Below are 20203 nucleotides of genomic sequence, written 5' to 3' on the forward strand. Positions count from 1 at the left end.
AACTCAAGTCATCCCCTACCAATCAAACCTACTCATCCTCTTGTCTTCCTCATCTCCATGAATGGCTATCCACTTAGCCAAAACGAAACTGGAAATCAAGTGAGGCCTTTCTTCCCCTCCCTATGTCCAGTCAATGAGGATGCATCTCCCAAATCCATCCCCTCTACTCCAGCCCCAATCCTTGGTCTGACTTGATTTTCTACAGTTCTTGCTACCTAGTTTCCCTAACTTCAATGTGACTCCTAATTCTTCTTCATTTTTAGATCTTTTTCTTCTAACCATGAATATTTCAAACCTTGTAGTAGACACCATATGCCCTCTACCCACAATTATCCCCCAACCCTCTTTTTTTTCCTTCTTTCGGCCAGTAGGGCCCTGATGCTGTTCATGTGTTCACTCCTCACTCAGCCATGTGCTCCAGAAATGGAATGCTATCCCCAGCTCCAAGAGAATGGATCTTGGTTAGTCTAAGGTAAAACTGGGAATTCCAGTTTTCTTGTCATTGATGAGATTAGGAAGCTTTTCTTGGATCTGAGTAAAGATGTAGCGAAATCCTTTTTGAAAGCTGTCATATGCATATGTTGCCTGAGTTTTCATCTTGAGATGAGGAGAGCCAGCCTAAAAGAACGAGTCAAAATGCTGAGGAAATGGAAGGCATCTGGGTCCTTGAAAACACGATTGACTGAATTATCCAACCCTGGACCCATTCTACCTCTACACTTCTTGTTATGGGAGAGAAATAACTTTCCTTGTAGTTTAAGTCACTTTTATTTGGGTTTTCTATTATTACTTGTAGCCAACACATTCTGCTACAAAAAGAGCTAAGCTTGCCTTAATAGGGAAGTTGATAAGTTTAGTTTTGAATTCTGAGTTTGAGTTTACTGTGAGACATCCAAATGGAAACAAGATCAAGGGATGGATGGGAGAACAGAAGCACAGCGATTCAAGAACGGGGTACAGAAGGGATACTGAGGGCTATACGAAAGTGGCTGAAGTTATCAGGTATGATTATGACTCAAAATGGCAAACAATTATTCAGTATTTTTTATGTGCTAGGCACCATTTCAAATGTATTAAAAGAATTGTCTCTTTTATCCACACGGTTCTAAGAGTTTCCTTTCCCATTTTACATATGGTAAAAAAATGAGGACAAGAGAGGTCTAGTAATTTGCCAAAGGTTACAAAGGTCAGGATAGAGCCACAGTTCAAACCCAGCAGAGTATATGCTCTTAACTCTTTATGTTGTGTTACCTACACTTAAGTTAGGAAGGCAGAATGAAACATGATAGTAATAAGCTTTCCAAGTGAGAGAACTAGAGAGACAACTAGAGCACCAGGTCAGGGGAGGAGTAGTGAATCTGAGACAGCCTGTGGGATTCTGTGTGGGACAAGGGAGAGGACTGCAGAAGCTCCAGCAGGGACTTCTGAAGTTGGGCACCAACTTCATTTGCTGCACAGCTTTGCTTAGGAACAGCAGCATGTTAGAACGCCTTCAGCTTGCTTGCCTTAACAAAGTACTAAGTCACATACAAATAGGAAAATAATATTTATTGAGTACCTACAAAATCCTAAGCATTAGGCTAGGTAGAGACTTTATAATATGCCATTTAATTCTCACAATAACCTTAACCATAATGGTGACATTAACTTTTCATGAACAATTTTGCCAAGCAAATATAAATGTACACATGGAATCATCCACACCTATCATCTAATCCATCAGGAAATCCTGTTAGTTCAACCTTCAACAACTATCTAGCATTCAATCATTTCTCCTGTAAATGGTCTTCACTGATGATTTCCCAATATGTGAAAAGATATTCTGGCACTGACTTGAGTCTCTTCTTTATTATATCCTCGAATATCACTCTACAGACAAGTCTGAAAAAAGACTAGGTTCTTACACAACCTATTACTCACATATCTAACAAATATTTTTTATGTTAGGCAACATGCCAAGGGCTCAGATACAATGGTAATCAATATAACTACGGTCTGTGTTCCTCCACACAGCCAAGTAGGGAATGTAGACAAGTAAAAGTAAAATACAGCAAAGGAGCTATTATACAGAGGAAACGCAGGGAGCTACATCACAGTACAAACGAAAGGCAGTTAACCCAGACTCAAGGACCTAAGAAGGTGATTCCAAAAGTAACATCTAAGTTGAGAACTAAAGAATGGGTAGGAGTTACTGAGGCGATGGGGTGGAGGACGAGGAGTGGGAAAGAGTAGGTGCCACATGGAGATCTCAGCAGGAACAGAGGCTACGAGGCTTCAGAAAGAAAAAAGCATGTTTAAAGGATAGAAAGAACTTCAGTAAGCCTGGAGCACAAGGCACAGAAAAGACAGTAACAGTAAAGGAAAAGAAAGATAGAAGAGAGGAGAATTAATTGTTGATGATGCAGGGGCCTTCCAAGTCATGTTAAGAAGTTCTGGCTACAGCATAGAAGTCTCAAGACTGGAGCTATGGAGACCAGTTAAGAGGCAGCTGCATCCATGGGATACTTGATAGAAACCTACACTAGAGCATGGTGGTAGTCACATTCAAAAGATATTTAGGAGACTCAATTGACCTCATCTGGTGACTGACCAGATGGGAGTGGAGATGATGAAGAGAGACATGAATCAAGAATAACTAATTTCTGCCTTGGGCATTAGGTGAAGGTTGAATACAAACTAGCTTTCGCATGTTGGTAACTTTCTCAAGGCAGCAACACTTTTCTTTAGAAAAGTAACCTGGTAGAGTTCAGATCAGCCATATAAAAAACATTTCTGGCCAGGCATAGTGGCTCACGCCTGTAATCCCAGCACTTTGGGAGGCCAAGGAGGGTGGATCATGAGGTCCAGAAACAGAGATTATCCTGGCCAACATGGTGAAACCTTGTCTCTACTAAAAATACAAAAATCAGCCAGGCATGGTGGCAGGTACCTATAGTAGTCCCAGCTACTTGGGAGGCTGAGGCAGGAGAATCACTTGAACCCAGGAGGTGGAGGCTGCAGTGAGCTGAGATCGCACCACTGCTGCACTCCAGCCTGGTGATGGAGGGAGACTCCATCTCAAAAAAAAAAAAAAAAAACACCGATGACATTTTAAATTTATTTCTTCTTTTTGCCCTACTGCACTTATAAGTAAGTGTAAATGCTCAATGAATTTGTAAACATGGAAACCATATAAATGACCTTACATAATGGTGTGAGAGGAAGGAGGATAAATGAAGGGCCTCCTTAATCAGAGTAGCCATTTGTTGACTGTTAAAAAAAGAGACATGTGATTTGGAGTATTGAAAGTGAGACAAAGAATCAGCAGACTATTTTAAATGAAAACATGTCTCTTCTAAGTCGGATGCATTACAAACATAAATTAAAACATAAATTAATCATTGTTGAAAATTTAAATATTCACATTGGAATTGCTGTATTAACTATTAAAAGTTGCCTAGGGTAATGCTAATTGCAATTACAGGTAAACTCCAAACTTTCAGTGGCTTTCCACAACAAGTTGATTTCTTATCCATACATTATTCCAATGCAAATGTTTCTGTGGGGAGGGGGTGGGCCTTTGCTCCATGCAATTGTTCAGTGACATGTCTGACAAAAATGTTTCCATCTTCAACACATGACTTCAAGTCACTTTGGGCATCAACAGCCAGCCAGCAGAAGGGTCAGAGAATGGAGAATCACTTGTGGGAGGCTTTTATGAGTTAGACCTGGAAGTGTCTAGACCTCAAAAATTCCACTAGTGAGTACTCCATCACATGATACATAACTGCAAGGGAGGATGTGCCCCAAAAGAAGAGGAAACATGTTTTGGTAAATAATAAGCAGTCTGTTGCAGATGGCAAAATCCTGAAGACAAGATATATGACATACTCATCTTTGCAGAGCTTAACAGTATCTTGAAGAAAATAGGCATTCAACACTCAAACGTAATTCTGTTAAAAAAAATACTTAATGAAAAAATTACCTCGTAAGAGATCCATTTTGCTACATAAACTACTGCTAAAATACATAAACTACAGGCAAAAAAAATTGTTTTAGCTCTTGACTTACAGAAGTTGCCCATTTCAACCTGGATTTTCCTTATTTACCAGGAAGACACCAAAAATCCTGGGGTAGAAGAAACCATTCCAAACTTGTGGCTCAAGAATTGTGAATACTATTTCTAAAGTATAAGAAAAACATCAATGTTAATGACTTAAATATTTTAAATTTTCATGTTAGCTCTTATTCTCATAACTTTTTAAAAACATAGTTATTATTTTAGGTAGTCCAAATACAGGGAAACAAAAAAACCTTAAAATATAGAGAGTTTTCCCAAGGGAAAAAGACCTCCGTATTTGTAACTTGTTTCTTTGAATGGAAATCTATAAACCAAAAAGAAGTTCTCTATTTTATTAATCAGGGTAATCCTAGGTTTTGCTGTGGTATCAAATAAGTCCCTGAAATCTCAGTGGCCAACACAACAAAGGTTTATTTCTTGCTCATGTAAGTCCAAACCTGGTCAGATAGCCCTATTCCCTCTTGTAGATTTGCCAATGAGAACAGGAGGCCTAAAAAACACACGCTTTGGCAAAGGAGAAAGAAACAAGAAAGCATGCTGGTTCTGGATTACCTTGGCCCAAAGTGACACATCACTCTGTACACAGTTCATTGGCCAATACCATAGGTTAGTCCTGTGGTCCCCACCTAACTGCAAGCTAGGAAGGAAATGTTGAGAAGGACAAGGTAAGTGATTACTGACTCCACCACACCTGTATAGACCACAAGCCCCAGTTCCCAGGTACATTTCCTATGTAAATTTCAAGGTTGTATTCTCTCATACAAATTAGTTTCTTGTAAGTTTGTTTGCTAGTATCAATACTGATAATTAAGATGATAAAAGTAAATTTTGGGGCTTAAAATCAAAACAAATCCTTAATCCATGGTGACCCAGTAGCAACTAACTGATCTGAAAACCTGCGGGAAGTAGCCAGTTGATTCCTTTCTACATCTCTCAGAAACAACATCCTAAACAGGGAATCCATTCATCCATCAGTCAATAAATATTTATTGCAAATGTCTGTGAGTCTAGTGTGATGTTCAACACTACGTTAAGCATCTGGCAGTGAAAAAGGCACATTTGGTTCCTGCCCTGATCAAACTTAGAGTCAAGTGAGGGACACAGTTTTTAAAAAATTATCAAACCATATTATTATAATCCAGACAAACCAGAGATATAGGAAGAGGGCACAGAACTAACATGGTATTAAACATGAAACATGGCCAGGAGCGGAGGCTCATGCCTGTAATCCCAGCACTTTGGAAAGCTGAGGTTGGTGGATCACCTGAGGTCAGGAGTTTGAGATCAGCCTGACCAACATGGAGAAACCTGTCTCAACTAAAAGTACAAAAAATTAGCCAGGCGTGGAGGTGCATGCCTGTAATCCCAGCTACTCGGGAGGCCGAGGCAGGAGAATTGCTTGAACCCAGGAGGCAGAGGTTGTGGTGAACCGAGATCACACCATTGCACTCCAGCCTGGGCAACAAGAGCAAAACTCTGTCTCAAACAAAAACAAAAACAAAAACAAAAGCAAAAACAAAAACAAAAACAAAAATAAAAACAAAAAAACACAAGACCTGACTAGGTTAGGAAAGGCTTCACTGCAACAAAAGCTGGACCCAGAAGGATACATAAGGGTTAGGTAGCTGAAAAGAGAAGGTTAATGTCCTAGACCATCGGAAAGGTTGGAAACTTTGTTCAATGCTAATTACTTTTGGTGTTGAACTTTGAAATCATTTTAATAATTATTTTGGTTTCTCCTCATCTGATTGCTGTAATACTATTAAAACTGAATTTTAAATAATTCTGTTTGAGCCTAACCAGTCAAGTTTGCAATAGATCACAATTCTTTAACAATATCTTCAAATTCCAGGCAAGGGAAAAATATTTGCATATACTTTTCTCTAAAAATACATATACTATGTATCTACACAATTAGTAAATCCTGAGTTACTTTACTGTTTTTATATTAACAATATATTTTATATTAACTGGGCTAAATCTAATAAATAGATGCACTCACCTCGATTGAGGAAATTCCCAGATGTCACATGAGTTGAAAATTCAATATCAAAACCTTAATCCATTTTCATTACAAACACAGGATTTAGTCTTTCTTTTTCTAATATAATACAGTCCCTTTTTGAACTTTTGTAATAATTTAAAAATTAGTATTTTTAACTAAAGAAGGATGACAAATGGCAAGAGATGCCACAGAATAAAAACTTTTTGGTTAGGAAAAATTATGTAACTTAGGCAAGTAACTACTTGTACCTCAAATTTCTATTTAATGAGGTACTACGTGTATTGCTATAAATAAAATAAAAATAGTATTTATCTGCTAGCTACTTCACAGTGATTTTTAAATTTTTTTTTTGTAGAGACAGGGTCTTGCTATGTTGCCCTGGTTGGTCTTGAACTCCTGGCCTCAAGTGATTCTCCCACCTCAGCCTCCCAAAGTGTTAGGATTAAAGGTGTGAGCCACCATGCCTGGCTAACAGTTAATGCTATAATAATAATTAGAAATCTACACATTTTATGCATTTCTAAAAAGATATGAAGACTGAAGCTTCTTTATGCTGCTGAGAAACAAGAAAACAACAGCCAGATTATTTAATGGTTTAGCAACAAAGCAACTCGGAACAAGAACATATTTCTATGTCTCTTCATTATAGTCATAAAATGCATATACATTCTATGCCTTTTGAAGGTAATATTTTACACTCATAAAATGACTGCAGTTTAAAAATTGGTTTTGTTAGCTAAACACAGGTGTTACCATTTTCAAGGAAAGTAATCCTTCCCAGCTACAAAAGCCTGTACATTTATGACTTGTTTTTAGTTCAAAAACTCAAAATTAAGCAAAATAAAAGGATCCAGTAGAGAGGCTGATGTTCCTCCTTTTTTGCTTTTTCTCTAAACTGTTTTCAAGTAGTATAGTAATAGCCAACACTTACTGAGCATTACCATGCCGGGCACTGAGCTAAGTGGTTTACATGCATTATCACATTTCATCTTCACAACAACCATATGTGGCACACACTTTCAAAGAAATATCTTACATTACAGATAAAGAAATGAAGACTTCAAGAGGTAGTAGGTTCTTGTCCTTCTAAATAGAAGAGTTGGGATTCACCTAAGCTGTCTACTTATAGAGCCAGTGCTCTTAACCATGCTCCTATCCTGCAAATGGTCTGTAAACAAGTCTTAGTGATGCTTACAAACTGTGGATCACTGCTGCTCCTGCAGTCTCTGGGCATCCTCCCCAGCACTGCTGAGCTGTGGTCCCATGTGAAGCCCTCAGTATGGAAGGAGGATTGGCTAAGTATCCAATAGTAGCTCCAGCCCAGTGGGAAGATACCACACCACTTGAGATGATACTGCAATGGAGGCAGATGCTTGATGGACACGTTCAAGAACCATCCAGTTCAATCAAGGATCAAAAAAAATGGGGCTTTTAAGTCTCCACCCTTCTTTCCTAGAACAGCTGCTGAGAGAAAGATCAATGGGGGAAGGAAATTAAACTGAAAGCCTCATTCTCCTCTAGCCTAAGTTTCAGAGTCCAGTGAAGCACTGCAGCATATGCTTTGTAGTCAGAAAACCCTAAGTTCAAATCCTGGTTCTACCACTTGCTATAGCAATCTTGGGCAAGGGGTTAGATATTTCTAAGCATGTTTCCGCATCTGTAAGGAAGGGCATTATACCACATAAAGTTATTGTGAGGACTAAACAAGATTAAGTATGCAATATAATACCAGGGTCCAGTTTTCTTTGGATGTAATGGGCCTGGAAAAATTCTTAAAATCCTTTTCAGCTACAAAATCTTACGAAGTTCTGCCTCATTTTTAGCTCAAAAATTTTAAAAAACAAATCAAAATAGAAGAGAATTTTACTAAAGAGGTTGATGTTACCTCTTCCTTGCCTTTTCCTTAAAGTGGAATGTTAAAAACTAGGATATGCCTGGAAAGGGTTCAACCTACACAAAAGGAAGTCAGCAGTCACTGAAAAGTAACTACAGCTGATTATTCACTTTACTCTGAAAGCATTTGCTATTGACATAATCACACCACAGGAAAACTTCATAATGTTGGCTGAAAGAAATCTGAAATGACACAGCAATAATGCTTCAAAATGTAAAAGCTGGTTTCATCTTTTTTTTTTTTTGGTCCAGCTAGTGTGATTGCAAGACAGGAGGCTATGCCAGGTTGGTTATAAGCAGGGAGGCTGGCTGTGAGGAGATAAAGAGAGATCTCACAGGAATTCTGGGTAGAAATCACTGGACCCGGAACTGAAGGGCTACCTCCCAGCTTCTGTCTCTGTCTTTTCATTCAGTCCATTCCCCTCCCTTTACTCAACAGTTTCCTCTGCTTTGGTGGCAGTTTCTGCTCCTTCTTACAGCTAACTTGCACATGACTTTGACTTGCTGTGGCCTGACCATATGAGGTCATATATGATCAAGGGATGGGGGACATGGAGAGATATTTGTCAAAGGGTAGAAACTTTCAGTGATAGAAGAATATCTAACCAAATACACACAAAAGAGTAACTCTATAAGGTGATGACTATGTTAATTAGCTTGATTGTGGTAATAATTATACAATGTATACATATATCAAAACATCACAGTGCATAATCTAAGTATATATTTTTTTCTGATCATTCTTCCTCCTATTTTTTTTTTTCTTTAACTTTTATCTTAAGTTCAGGGGTAAATGTGCAGGTTTGTTATGTAGGTAAACTTGTGTTATGGGGGTTTGTTGTACAGATTATTTTATCACCCAGGTATTAAGCCTTATACCCATCAGCTCTTTTTCCTGATCTTCTCCCTCCTCCCACCCTCCACTCTCTGAAAGGCCCCAGTGTGTGCTGTTTCCCTGTATGCATCCATGTGTTCTCATCATTTAGCTACCACTTATCAGTGAGAACATGCAGTATTTGGTTTTCTGTTCCTGTGTTAGTCTGCTAAGGATAATGGCCTCCAGCTCTCCATCCATGTCCCTGAAAAGGACATGATCTCATTCTTTTTTATGGCTGGCTGAAAGTACATAGAATTTTTGTTTGTCAGTAAAACCTCCATTAAGCTGGGGGGGAAATGGTGTAAGTGGTAGGCAGGCATAATTAGTCATTAATATGTATAGTATAACCATCACTTTCATTGTTTAACTTCTAGGAATATTCTTAAACCAACAAACTAAAGAAATTTTGAATGAACACATATGTACATACATACATAAAATATAATTTATTTTTAGGAATTACAAATAAAGATGAAGTAATCCTTGTGGTAGAGAAGTAAGAGATGGCCAAGTGCCCTACAACTGCCAATCTTTGTCAGCTGAAGATAAGTAAACTAAAACACACACACACACACACACACAGACACACACACACAGACACACACACACACACCCCCCTCTGACTGGAGCTTCTCTATGGATACAGGGAAATCTAGTCCTGTATTAGAACTGAATTTCCATGAACAGACCTAAATTCAAACTATCAAATTCAAACTAGTCCATACTAAGGCTTGAGGGGAAAAGTGTTTTCAGAGGAGAAACTCCCTTTACTTATAAGATTTTTGTTCAAACACTGAAAGAGACAAAATATGAATGTAGGGATTAGGACGTAGACATCCTTTGGGGGTAATGGTGGGGCAAAATTTCAACCATAGACAGCATTTTAAAATTAGTGGTTTTAACCATGACTTTTACTTGGTCTGATAAAATTATTCTGGTATATATTCTTGTTTTATTTCCCACATTCAGGAAGGGATGATCATGTGACCTAGTTCTGGTCAATGAGATGTAAGTTGAGGGTTTCTAGTAAAGTTTTGCTTCCTCAGTATGCTCAACCCCTTTTTCTTTTCCCTTTTTTCTTTCTTCCTGTCTAAAATGCTGCTGAGAGGCTGGAGGTGGAGTAACTATCACATGATCACAAGACAAGCATAAGCACACAAGTCACAAGACAAGGACAGCCAAGTCAGTGGGCACCCAAGGCCAGAGCACCGATGACACTACGCAGCTACAAAATCAGCCCAGCTACTAACTTCGGCAGCATTCATTTTATTTGAAAAAAAAAAAAACCAACAATTTGGTTCTATTCCATAAAAACTAAACATAATCCTAACTGAAATACACCTAGGAAAACTAATAAAAATAACTCATTAAAAATGGAGTAATCAAAGGGAGAGAGGGAATGTAAAATTATAGTTACAAAAGTTACTACTACAAAAAAACTAGTTTTAGATGTTCAAATTATCAGAAGGAAAGCACAAAGCAAGGCAACACAAACATTGAACATCATGCAAAAACTATTTAAGAAGTACCAAAGACAGAAAAATTACATCAAATAAGACAGAACTGAGACCAAACATATCTGTGATGTCAATAAATTGTCATATAAAACCATTAAAAGCAAGCTTCTCAGAATGACCACAAAGCAGAATCAAATTATACGCTGAACACAAGAGATTCATTTAGAACAAAACAACCCTGAAAGTTGATACTAACTCTTCCAAAATTGAACTTACAAATTCAAAGCAACTGCACTCAATAGATTAATAAATTTTCATTTTAGAACTTGAAAAGTTGGCTTTAAAGTTCATTTTTTGCAAAGTAAAGAACAATAAAGAGATATTTGTCCTTTCACACAGCAAAGCATAGCATAATGGGTCAGCTATCCTAGTTACAGTCTCTGTAAAACTAACAGCTTACTGTTTGTCCAGAGCTTGTTCTGTGCCAGGCACTGCCCCAAGTACATTACACATATTATCTCATTTAATCCTCACAACGCTGGTAAGGAGCAAATAATTATCCCTATTTGACAGATGACAAAACTGGGATTGAAGAGAACTGCATCACTGTCTGAAGTCCCCTGGCTAGTCAGTGATGGCTCAGAATTGACCCAGAACTTCTTTCTTCAGAGCTGGTGCTCTGGTCTAACTTTCCATTTCTAGCAAATGGAAAACAAATCATACTACAGAACATTATTATGGCATACTCCCTTTATTTTTAATTTGAATGTATGTATGTGTATGTACAATTTCTCTCCCTCACCTTCTCCCGCTCTTCCTCCCTCCTTCCTCTTACAATAGTTGGTTGTCCAAACGCTTGCATGCTCTGGAAGGAGATACACTAAACTTGCAGTGTTTACTTTTGTGGAGTAGAATTGGTGGAGGAGAGGAAAGGGAGGAAATTTCATGTTTTACTTCATTTACTTCTGATTGTTTGACTATTACCTGCATGTTTTTCTTTAGCAATTAAAAAATAAGGATAAAAAGTAAGCCAAATTAAAAGTAATGAAAATATCAAAGAACAGCAGCATATCTTTGTTATCTCAGCTGTGGCTATTTGAAAATGTGATATTAGAAATAGTTGTTGAGCTTGTTTGGCTTTGTGTAGAACATTTTCAAACCGAAATTAAGCACTATTACAACAAAAATTTCCCTAATACATTACTTTATAAACAGAGTATTTCTTATTTCAAGATGATTTCCCTTTTTCTTTCTTTTTTGACACGTTTTGCTCCACTGACCAGGCTGAAAGGCAGTGGTATGATCATGGCTCACTGCAGCCTCAACCTCCCAGGCTCCAGTGATTCTCCCACCTCAGCCTCCTGAATAGCTGGGACTACAGGCGTGTTCCACCATGCCCAGTTAATTTTTGTATTTTTTGTGGAGGTGGGGTTTCACTATGTTGCCCAGACTGATCTCAAATTTCTGGGCTCAAGTGATCTGTCCACCTTGGCCTCCCAAAGTGCTGGGATTACAGGTGTGTACCACTGCACCTAGCTCAATTTTTGTTTAAGGTCACATGCTTATATGCATAGAGTTTTAAAACTATTGACAGTTTTAACTGCATGACAGAAATCAATTGCTGCTTCCTTAACAGAATACTCATCCCTCACAAGTGAGAGATGATATTAAAATGCTATAAAAAATATTTACCATAGCCAGGCATGGTAGCTCACGCCTCTAATCCCAGAACTTTGGAAGACCCAGGTGGGAGGATTGCTTGATTCCAGGAGTTCAAGACCAGCCCAGGAAGTATAGCAAGATCTTGTCTCCACCAAAAATTAAAAAATAAAAATAAAAATTAGCCAGGTGCTGTGGCACATGCTTATAGTCCCAGTTACTGGGAGGCTGAGGCAGGAGGACTGCTTCAGTCCAGGAGCTTGAGCTTGCAGTGAGCTATGATGGTGCCACTGCATTCCAGCCTGGGTGATAGGGTAAAACTCTGTCTCTTAAAAAAAAAAAAAAAAAAAAAGTTTATTATTACTTTATCCTGGGGGTCAACTATTCTAGGGAGAATACATTTTCTGAAGAATTTTGAGGTATTTTAGAGATCTTGATAATACATTCTTCCTTCCTCTCCAAATCTTGGTTAGCTTGCCCATCCCATTTACTCCCAAAGCACTCTGCACTTCCACCTTCACAAAACTTAACCATACAAATCTAATAAAGACTTCCCTGGTTCACCTATCTGCAAAATCAACATCTCCATCCCCACCTATTTAACAGAGCCTGGCATATAGGAAGTCAACAAAAGTTTGTTGATATGCATGAATGAATGCTTTTAAGGTCTATGTGGAAAAAATACATAGAGATGCTTTTCTTACGGTAGCCAACTTACTACCTTAAAAAGAATAGGATTTTAAATAGTTTTAGTGGCAAGTGAGTAAATCACGGCTTGAAAAGTTATCTGTAGAAAGACATGCATTCCTTCAGTAATTTTTATGTTACTAAAATCTGAAATCTAGTGAAACTTGACATTTAATAAAACTAAACACAATGTAATTTATACAGGTGACAGGACACACCAAAAATCCTGCCCTGATACAGAAGACTGTGGACACTGGATCTTCCACACTCTTGTGATAGGAGACAATTTCTATCTGAATAGAAGACAAACTAGTACTAACAGTAAACTAATTTAATGAACATAAAATTACCTTGAGAAAATATGTAAGAGGCATAATACTTGGTTATGTATTTATCAGCTGTTTCATAATTTGCAGCTAAATTCTGATACAATCATAGTTGAAAACATATACAGACATATATTTAAAATTTTTTTTAAATGCTGTATATTAGAAAACATAGGAATGCAAAATGTAAAACATGGAAATGTATATTAGGAAAAATGGTGCCACCAAATGTGAAAGACAGTATGGCAGTTCCTCAAAATACTGAAAATAGATTTACCATATGATCTAGCATTCCATTCCTGGGTATGCACCCAAAAGAACTGAAAGCGGAGGCTTGAAATTTATTTGCATGCTAATGTTCATGGCAGCATTATTAATAACAGTCAAAAAGTAGAAACACCCTCGGATGTCCATCGATGGATGAATGGAGAAACAAAATGTGGTATGGGCCAGACGCGGTGGCTCACTCCTGTAATCCCAGCACTTTGGGAGACCAAGGTGGGTGGATCACCAGGTCAGGAGTTCGAGACCAGCCAAAATGATGAAACCCTATCTCTACTAAAAAATACAAAAATTAGCCGGGTGTGGTGGTGTGTGCCTGTAGTCCCAGCTACTCGGGAGGCTGAGGCAGGAGAATCGCTGGAACCTAGGAGGCAGAGGTTGCAGTGACCAAGATCGCACTTCTGCACTCCAGTCTGGGTGACAGAGCAAGACTTTCTCTCAAAAAAAAAAAAAAAAGTGGTATGAACACACAATGGAATTCAGGATTAACAAAGAAAGACATTCTGACACATGCTATAACATGGATGAACCTTGAGAACATTATAATAAGTGAACTAAAGTCACAAAAGGACAAATATTATGATTCAATTTATCTGAAGTACCTAGAATGAACAAATTCATAGAGAAAGTATAATGGTAGTTACCAGAGGTTGTGAAGAGGGAGGAATGGGGGTTATTGTCCAATGGGTACGAAGTTTCAGTTTGAAATGATGACAAAGTTCTGGAGATGGGCAGTGGTGACAACTGAACAACAATATGAATGTACTTAATGCTACAGAAATGCTGAACTGTACATTTAAAAAGGGCTAAAATGGTAAATTTTATGTTATGTATATTTTACTACAGTAAAAAAAGGAGTAAGTATTTATTTTGTAAAAAACAACTCTGTACTTATTTCTCTATTTTAAAAATCTCCAATCTATTCAACTGACACGGACATCCCCCAAAAAGGAAAGAGTAGAAAAAAAGACATCATTAAGTTTAAAGGCAAACTCTAGAATCCTCAGTCCACAAAACAGATGGTCAGTGACTATGTACACAAAGAATTGTCCTTTATGCCAAAGCAATGAGGAAAAAGTAAGCTTGAAAAAAAAAATCCGACTTTCATTTAAGCAGAAAAATATTTTCAGAAATCTGATTTACAAGTAAAATATGATGCTTATCATTACTTATAAACTACAGTTTTCACTAAAGAAAAAGGGATAACATTACAAAGTATTAAGAAGTAACTCTTACCAAGTCAGAACCACACCACTGGCCAAAGCACATGATCACAAACCGCGAAATACTGGGCAAAGAACAAAACCCCGAGCATGGGAGAGGCTGAAAGCACACTGAAAAGCACTTCAAGTTAAAGATGAGTGGAAGAAGCTGATGTGGAAGCCAGGGATACTAATGGCGGGTGTTATTTTCCAGAAAGGTCCTGAGTAAGAGGCCACTGTCCTGTGTAAGTAAAGTGGATTCTGTTTGTTTTCTGCTCTGCTATCAGAAAGAAGACAGGAAACAGGTGTGTATGGGAATGAGTAAAGCAGAGAATGAGCAGGCTCTGGGCAGGTATGCCAGGTTCCAAATGTTCTCTCTAAGCTACTACATGTGGAGAGGGAGGGAGGAAAACTGCTATGTAAGCCAGTGGGCAAAATCAATTATTTCATATTATTTAAAGGGGTAAAAGGGGCAGAAAAGCTAACCTATTTTGAATTCCTGCTTCGTGCTAAGAGGCAAGGTGGTACTGTATGTGGATTTTTCTCATTTAAACTTCACAGCCACTCTATGGCATTGTATTTGGTTATATCAGTTCTGTTGACATACCACTATATTCCTGTTATGGAAACTGAGGCACACACATACAAGTCGGGTAAGCCTGCCTAAAGCCACACTATTAGTAAATTACAGTCAGAAGGAAGACCTTGGGTCTGACTCCAATGCTCAGGACTTAATCACTGAGCTACACCACCTCAATTCCACACAGACAGGAGAAAATAAGTTAGGAACAAAAATGGAAATGCTAGAAAGAAAATATGCTATGGTGTGTGCCAAAATAAACTACAAAACATTTACTTCTAAGATGAAATCTTGAAATAGTAGCAAAAAAAGGGTCAACTAACAGGGAGGAGCTGAGAAAGCATTAGAACAAGGGAACTAGATACTTAGATTAAGGGCATTTTTGAGTAATGTCTTCTCAGGGTGCTTTCATTACCTCCCCACCTTTTAAGGCAGATATTTATCAGAACATCAGACACAGTCATTTTCAAGTGGATGGATAAAATTGTGTGGCTAAAAGTCATTTTATGCACGTTGAATTTATACACACACCTCTAGCTTTGCAGCCAGACCTGAGGTTGTACCCCAGCTCAGTTACTTTCTAGGGGTGGGAACTTGAGTCTCACGCTGTTTTCTTTTCTGTTTTTGTTTTTGGAGACAAGGTCTTGCTCTGTCGCCCAGGCTGGAGCGCAGTGGCACAATCTTAGCTTGCTGCAACCTCCACCTCCTGGGCTCAAGCAATTCTCATGCCTCAGTCTCCCAATTAGCTGGGATTACAGAAGTGTGCCACCAAGCGCAGCTAATTGTTTCATATTTTAGTAGAGACGGGGATTTCGCCATGATAGCCAGGCTGGTCTCAAACTCTTGGACTCAAGTGATCTGCCTGCCTTGGCCTCCCAAAATGCTGCGATTACAGTTGTGAGCCATCACACCTGGCTTCAAGTTGTTTTTTAAACTAATAAGGAAATGAAAGAGATACAGAGGCTAGAATACATGCCTTGTGGGACTTTTGTGAAGCAGAAATGAGAAGTACCTACCATGAGACATATCATAAAAAGGTCCCTCCAAACCCACCCATCATTCATCAAATAAACAGACATCTCTTCTAAGAAGAATTTTTTAATATATATATTTTATTGTGTTTTAGGTTTTGGGGTACATGTGAAGAACATGCAGGATTGTTGTATAGGTACATACATGGCAATGTGGTTTGCTGCCTTCCTCCCCATCACCTGTATCTGGCATTTCTCCCCATGTTATCTATCCTTCCCCAACTCCCCACCCTCCCACTGTCCCTCCCCTAATGCCCCCCGACAGACCTCAGTGTGTGATGCTCCCTTCACTGTGTTCATGTGTTCACATATCATCAAATTTTCCAGGTAACTGAAGCTTAGCCCTAGAGTCCTTTCTAAAGCTAGAAGGAAAAAGAGCTCCCAGAAGAGGCATGAGACAGTCTTCCTATGAATAAAGTTAATTGATTATAAGATATATATATAATAAATTTCACTTTTTTTCTGTTTATCTGTGCTCTGGACAACTGGGGTAAACAGAGAAAGTGATAACTTTTAAATCAAGATATTCAGCATGAGAGCAAAATTCTCCATCTAATGAAAATATGTGGGCTGCTCCTTTTTTTTCCTTTTTAATAATCAAGTGCAGTGGTGAGAAGGGGTAAAGAGTAGAACAAGGAGTTTAATCTGCAAGTGACTGTGAACAATCAACTGAGATAACGCACTACCTTCAGACCAGCCAGGATGCTTTAATCACAGTTATCACACAATTATCACTGGATATAAAAAAAACACTAAAAATGTATAATAGCATAGTACCCCCAGGAGCTACTGTTCCTAGATTAAAGTGGGATGATTACAAGCAGGGTAGACAGAAAGAAGGCTCTGAAATACAGCAGAACATGAAGATGATAAAAACTAATGCTGCAGAGACATTATCTATTGACATAAGATGTTAAAAAACACAGTAAATGAAGAATACAGTGTTGTATTGCTTTGTGGATAAACACACTTTTATTTTTTAAAATCATATAGGCATTTATCTAACCTATATAAATAGAAAAAACTCTGGGCAGATAAACACAAAATATTAAGAATATTACTAAATGGAATTTTTTTTTATTTTTCCTAATACTCATTTTCTGATTTTTCTATACAAAAAAGGTTTAAAAAAATACTGACATGAGTGCAAAAAGCAGAGATAGATTAAGTTTTCACAAATATATTATTTGTGATCAATAGAATATTGTCAGACTTAAAGTAGAAGTCAACACAATACTAGGCAGCAATTTAATAGGGTGCAAATTTAATCAGAAAAAGCTTTCAAAATTCTGCTGAGAAAGAGAATAACATTTTTTGAAGCACATGATATTCGCTTGGAGGAGAAAGAAACAGCTTTTTGTTATTTTTTGCTGTGTTAGATCACGCTGAGTTTTTACTGCAAGAAACCTATGAAAAGTACCCTTTACTAATAGCAGTCAGGTAAGTCCTCACAGATGGAATTTATTTCACTTTTGTTCACACTAATTCGTGAACATTGCTTAGGAAACCCTAAGCTGATGGAGCATTAAGTGCTTTCAGATAATGAGATACTTAGTAATCCAATTAAAATATCTGTTTAGAGAGGAAAGTGAGCATAGGGCTTCCATTAATTTGTTTTTTAGAATGATGGCTTAAGATCACTTACAAAGTAACATATGCTCAAATCTAAATAAACAAGGTAAACAATTATTGACGCAATACAAAGTAATAACCAGAACTGTGTGCTGCAAAAACACTGTATTGCATTTAATAACTCAATTTGTGCCCCAGAGAATTAGATTACTTTTCTACATACTTAAAATGCTTCGGCATTTGCACTTAGGTTTATATATTATCCTTAAACAAATATTTAGGTAAGTTCTCAGTGATCTGCTGTTTTCATTTCCTGGAATTTGAATGCCCTGATCAGGTAACCAGGGATGCTTTTGTCATTACACATAAGGGCAAGGTGTCTTCGACCGTTTCCTAACTTTTCTAAGTGAGGCAATGCAGGGGAAACACCTTGGAGTCCAACACACCTGGGTCCAACACACCTGGGTCCTCATCTCAGCTCAGCTGTGTAATTCTTGGTAATAATCCCACTAGGCTTCTGCAGTGTCATATATACACTAGATCTTAGCCAAAAGGCCAAGAAGTGATACATTGTCATGTATAATATGGGTGTTTTCTTTTTCCTTCCTTTCTTTCTCCATCCCACCCTCCCTCCCTCCCTCCCTTCCTTCCTTCTTTTTTTTTTTTTTGGAGACAGGGTCTTGCTCTGCTGCCCAGGCTGGAGTGCAATGGCACAATCATGGTTCACTGCAGCCTCAACTTCCCTGGACTAAGGTAATTCTCCCACCGCAGTTCCTTTGAGCTCCCCAACCCTTGACTCCACTGCTGGAACTACAGGTATGCACCACCACACCCAGCTAATCTTTTTTTTCTCGGTATTTTTTGTAAAGACAGGGTTTCATCATGTTGCCCAGGCTAAAATGGGGGTTTTCATGTGGAGTTACAAGGATTCATTAAATGAATGTACATAAGCCATTCAGCACACTGAGGGCAGTGCTTGAAAAAAGTAATACCTACTTGGGTTCAAATTCTGGCCCTACTTACAACTTATTAGCTATGTGAACTTGAATAAGTTAAACTTCTCTCTCATTTTCCTCAAGCGCAAAATGGAGATAATAGGGTACCCACCTCAGTAGGATTGTTGCTCAGTGCCTAAACTGTGCTTGACACAGTGTCAGGTGAGTGTTAGTTTGAACCATCCAGTCAGTGACGTAGGCCTGAGCAAGATCCACTGATGCTGCCTGCTAATGGGTCCTGATCTTATTTTCCTCCATCACAGCACTGTCTTCAGAACTACCTTCTGTTTCTCTACACATAACTCTGCATCTAACATCTATAAGAGCAAACGAAATGCCTGAAACACAGTAGCCTTTCCATAAACGTTTCTTAGAAGAAATAGCGAACAAAGTACTACTCTTCCACCAACTCATTCTCTATATTTATCTCTTTCAGATGGTGTCTGGAGCAACTCCCCCAACCTGCTAGTCATGGCTAAATGCTCTCCACAATATACACTTAATAGATGGTAATCAATCATGTATGTAAGGCTAAATATTAAAAAATAATAAATTTCAGGAACTAAAAACTAAACAAATCCTCATTTCATACCTTGTATCAAGATGGCTATTTTTCACCAGGTGTGGAGGCTCACACCTGCAATCCCAGCCCTTTGGGAGGCCAAGGTGGGCAGATTGCTTGAGGTCAGGAGTTTGAGACCAGACTGGCCAACACAGTGAAACCCCGTCTCTACTAAAAATACAAAAATTAGCCGAGTGTGGTGGCAGGCACCTGTAGTCCCAGCTACTTGGAAGGCTGAGGCAGGAGAATCACTTGAACCCAGGAGGTGGAGGTTGCAGTGACCCGAGATTGTGCCACTGTACTCCAGCCTGGGTGACAGAGCTAGACTCTATCTCAAAAAAAAGGTGGGGAGGAGGCTATTTTCCATAATTTCTTACCAAAGTAGGATTCGGGGTTTTCTAAGTAATAGTATATTAAATAGAATATCATTAGTTATATAACATAAAGTGTTTAACTATAAAAAAGCTTTAATATGACTTATAGCTCCCAATCTTCCTATAGTTATTATTTCATAAGTCAGAGATTAAGTCTGGTGTAGTCTGTATTATTTCCTAATTATACATTTCGCATTTGTTAAATAAAATTAACTTGCAGTCTATGAATACACATGAATGAGAAGAGCAAGCTAAGAAAAAATTAGCTGTTCTGAGTAAAAGCAGCTGCATTAAAATGGTAAATTTCACCAATTTTTTTATTGACACTAGAAAAAGGCATGCTTTATTTTTAAAGGAAAAGTAAATGTAAAGAATAGAAGTTATATATAATTTAAGAATTTACTGTTCCTTAAAATACAAAGAACTAAGAACTTTTAACTTTGGTACAAGTTGGCAGTTTAATTTATCTGATCTATAAAATGTTTTATGCCTAGAAAACAATCTGAAATTTCTCCCAAGGAACTTTCATATTATTCTAAAGTAGTGTTGTATATGGCATTCCCCTGAGTCTTGGCTGCTCAAATCATAAACTATGCTCACAGAAACAAGTTCCCTCAGAATTAAATTTTTATTACCAGCTT

General features: G+C 38.1%; 1 protein-coding gene and 1 long non-coding RNA gene across 3 annotated transcripts in view; one reads left to right on the forward strand and one right to left on the reverse strand.

The window, feature by feature from the left end:
* MYO1D (myosin ID) overlaps positions 1-20203 on the reverse strand; it is a 357058-nt gene that overhangs the window by 294005 nt on the left and 42850 nt on the right. The window lies entirely within an intron of this gene.
* Positions 14618-19190, forward strand: LOC135270949 (uncharacterized). The gene is made up of 3 exons (XR_010339098.1): positions 14618-14693; positions 18308-18384; positions 19063-19190. It is a non-coding gene; the product is annotated as an uncharacterized LOC135270949 (long non-coding RNA).

Source organism: Aotus nancymaae, unplaced genomic scaffold (genome assembly GCF_030222135.1).
Source record: "Aotus nancymaae isolate 86718 unplaced genomic scaffold, 86718_ANA_hifiasm-v0.15.2.pri h1tg000072l, whole genome shotgun sequence".
Taxonomy (NCBI): Eukaryota; Metazoa; Chordata; class Mammalia; order Primates; family Aotidae; genus Aotus; species Aotus nancymaae.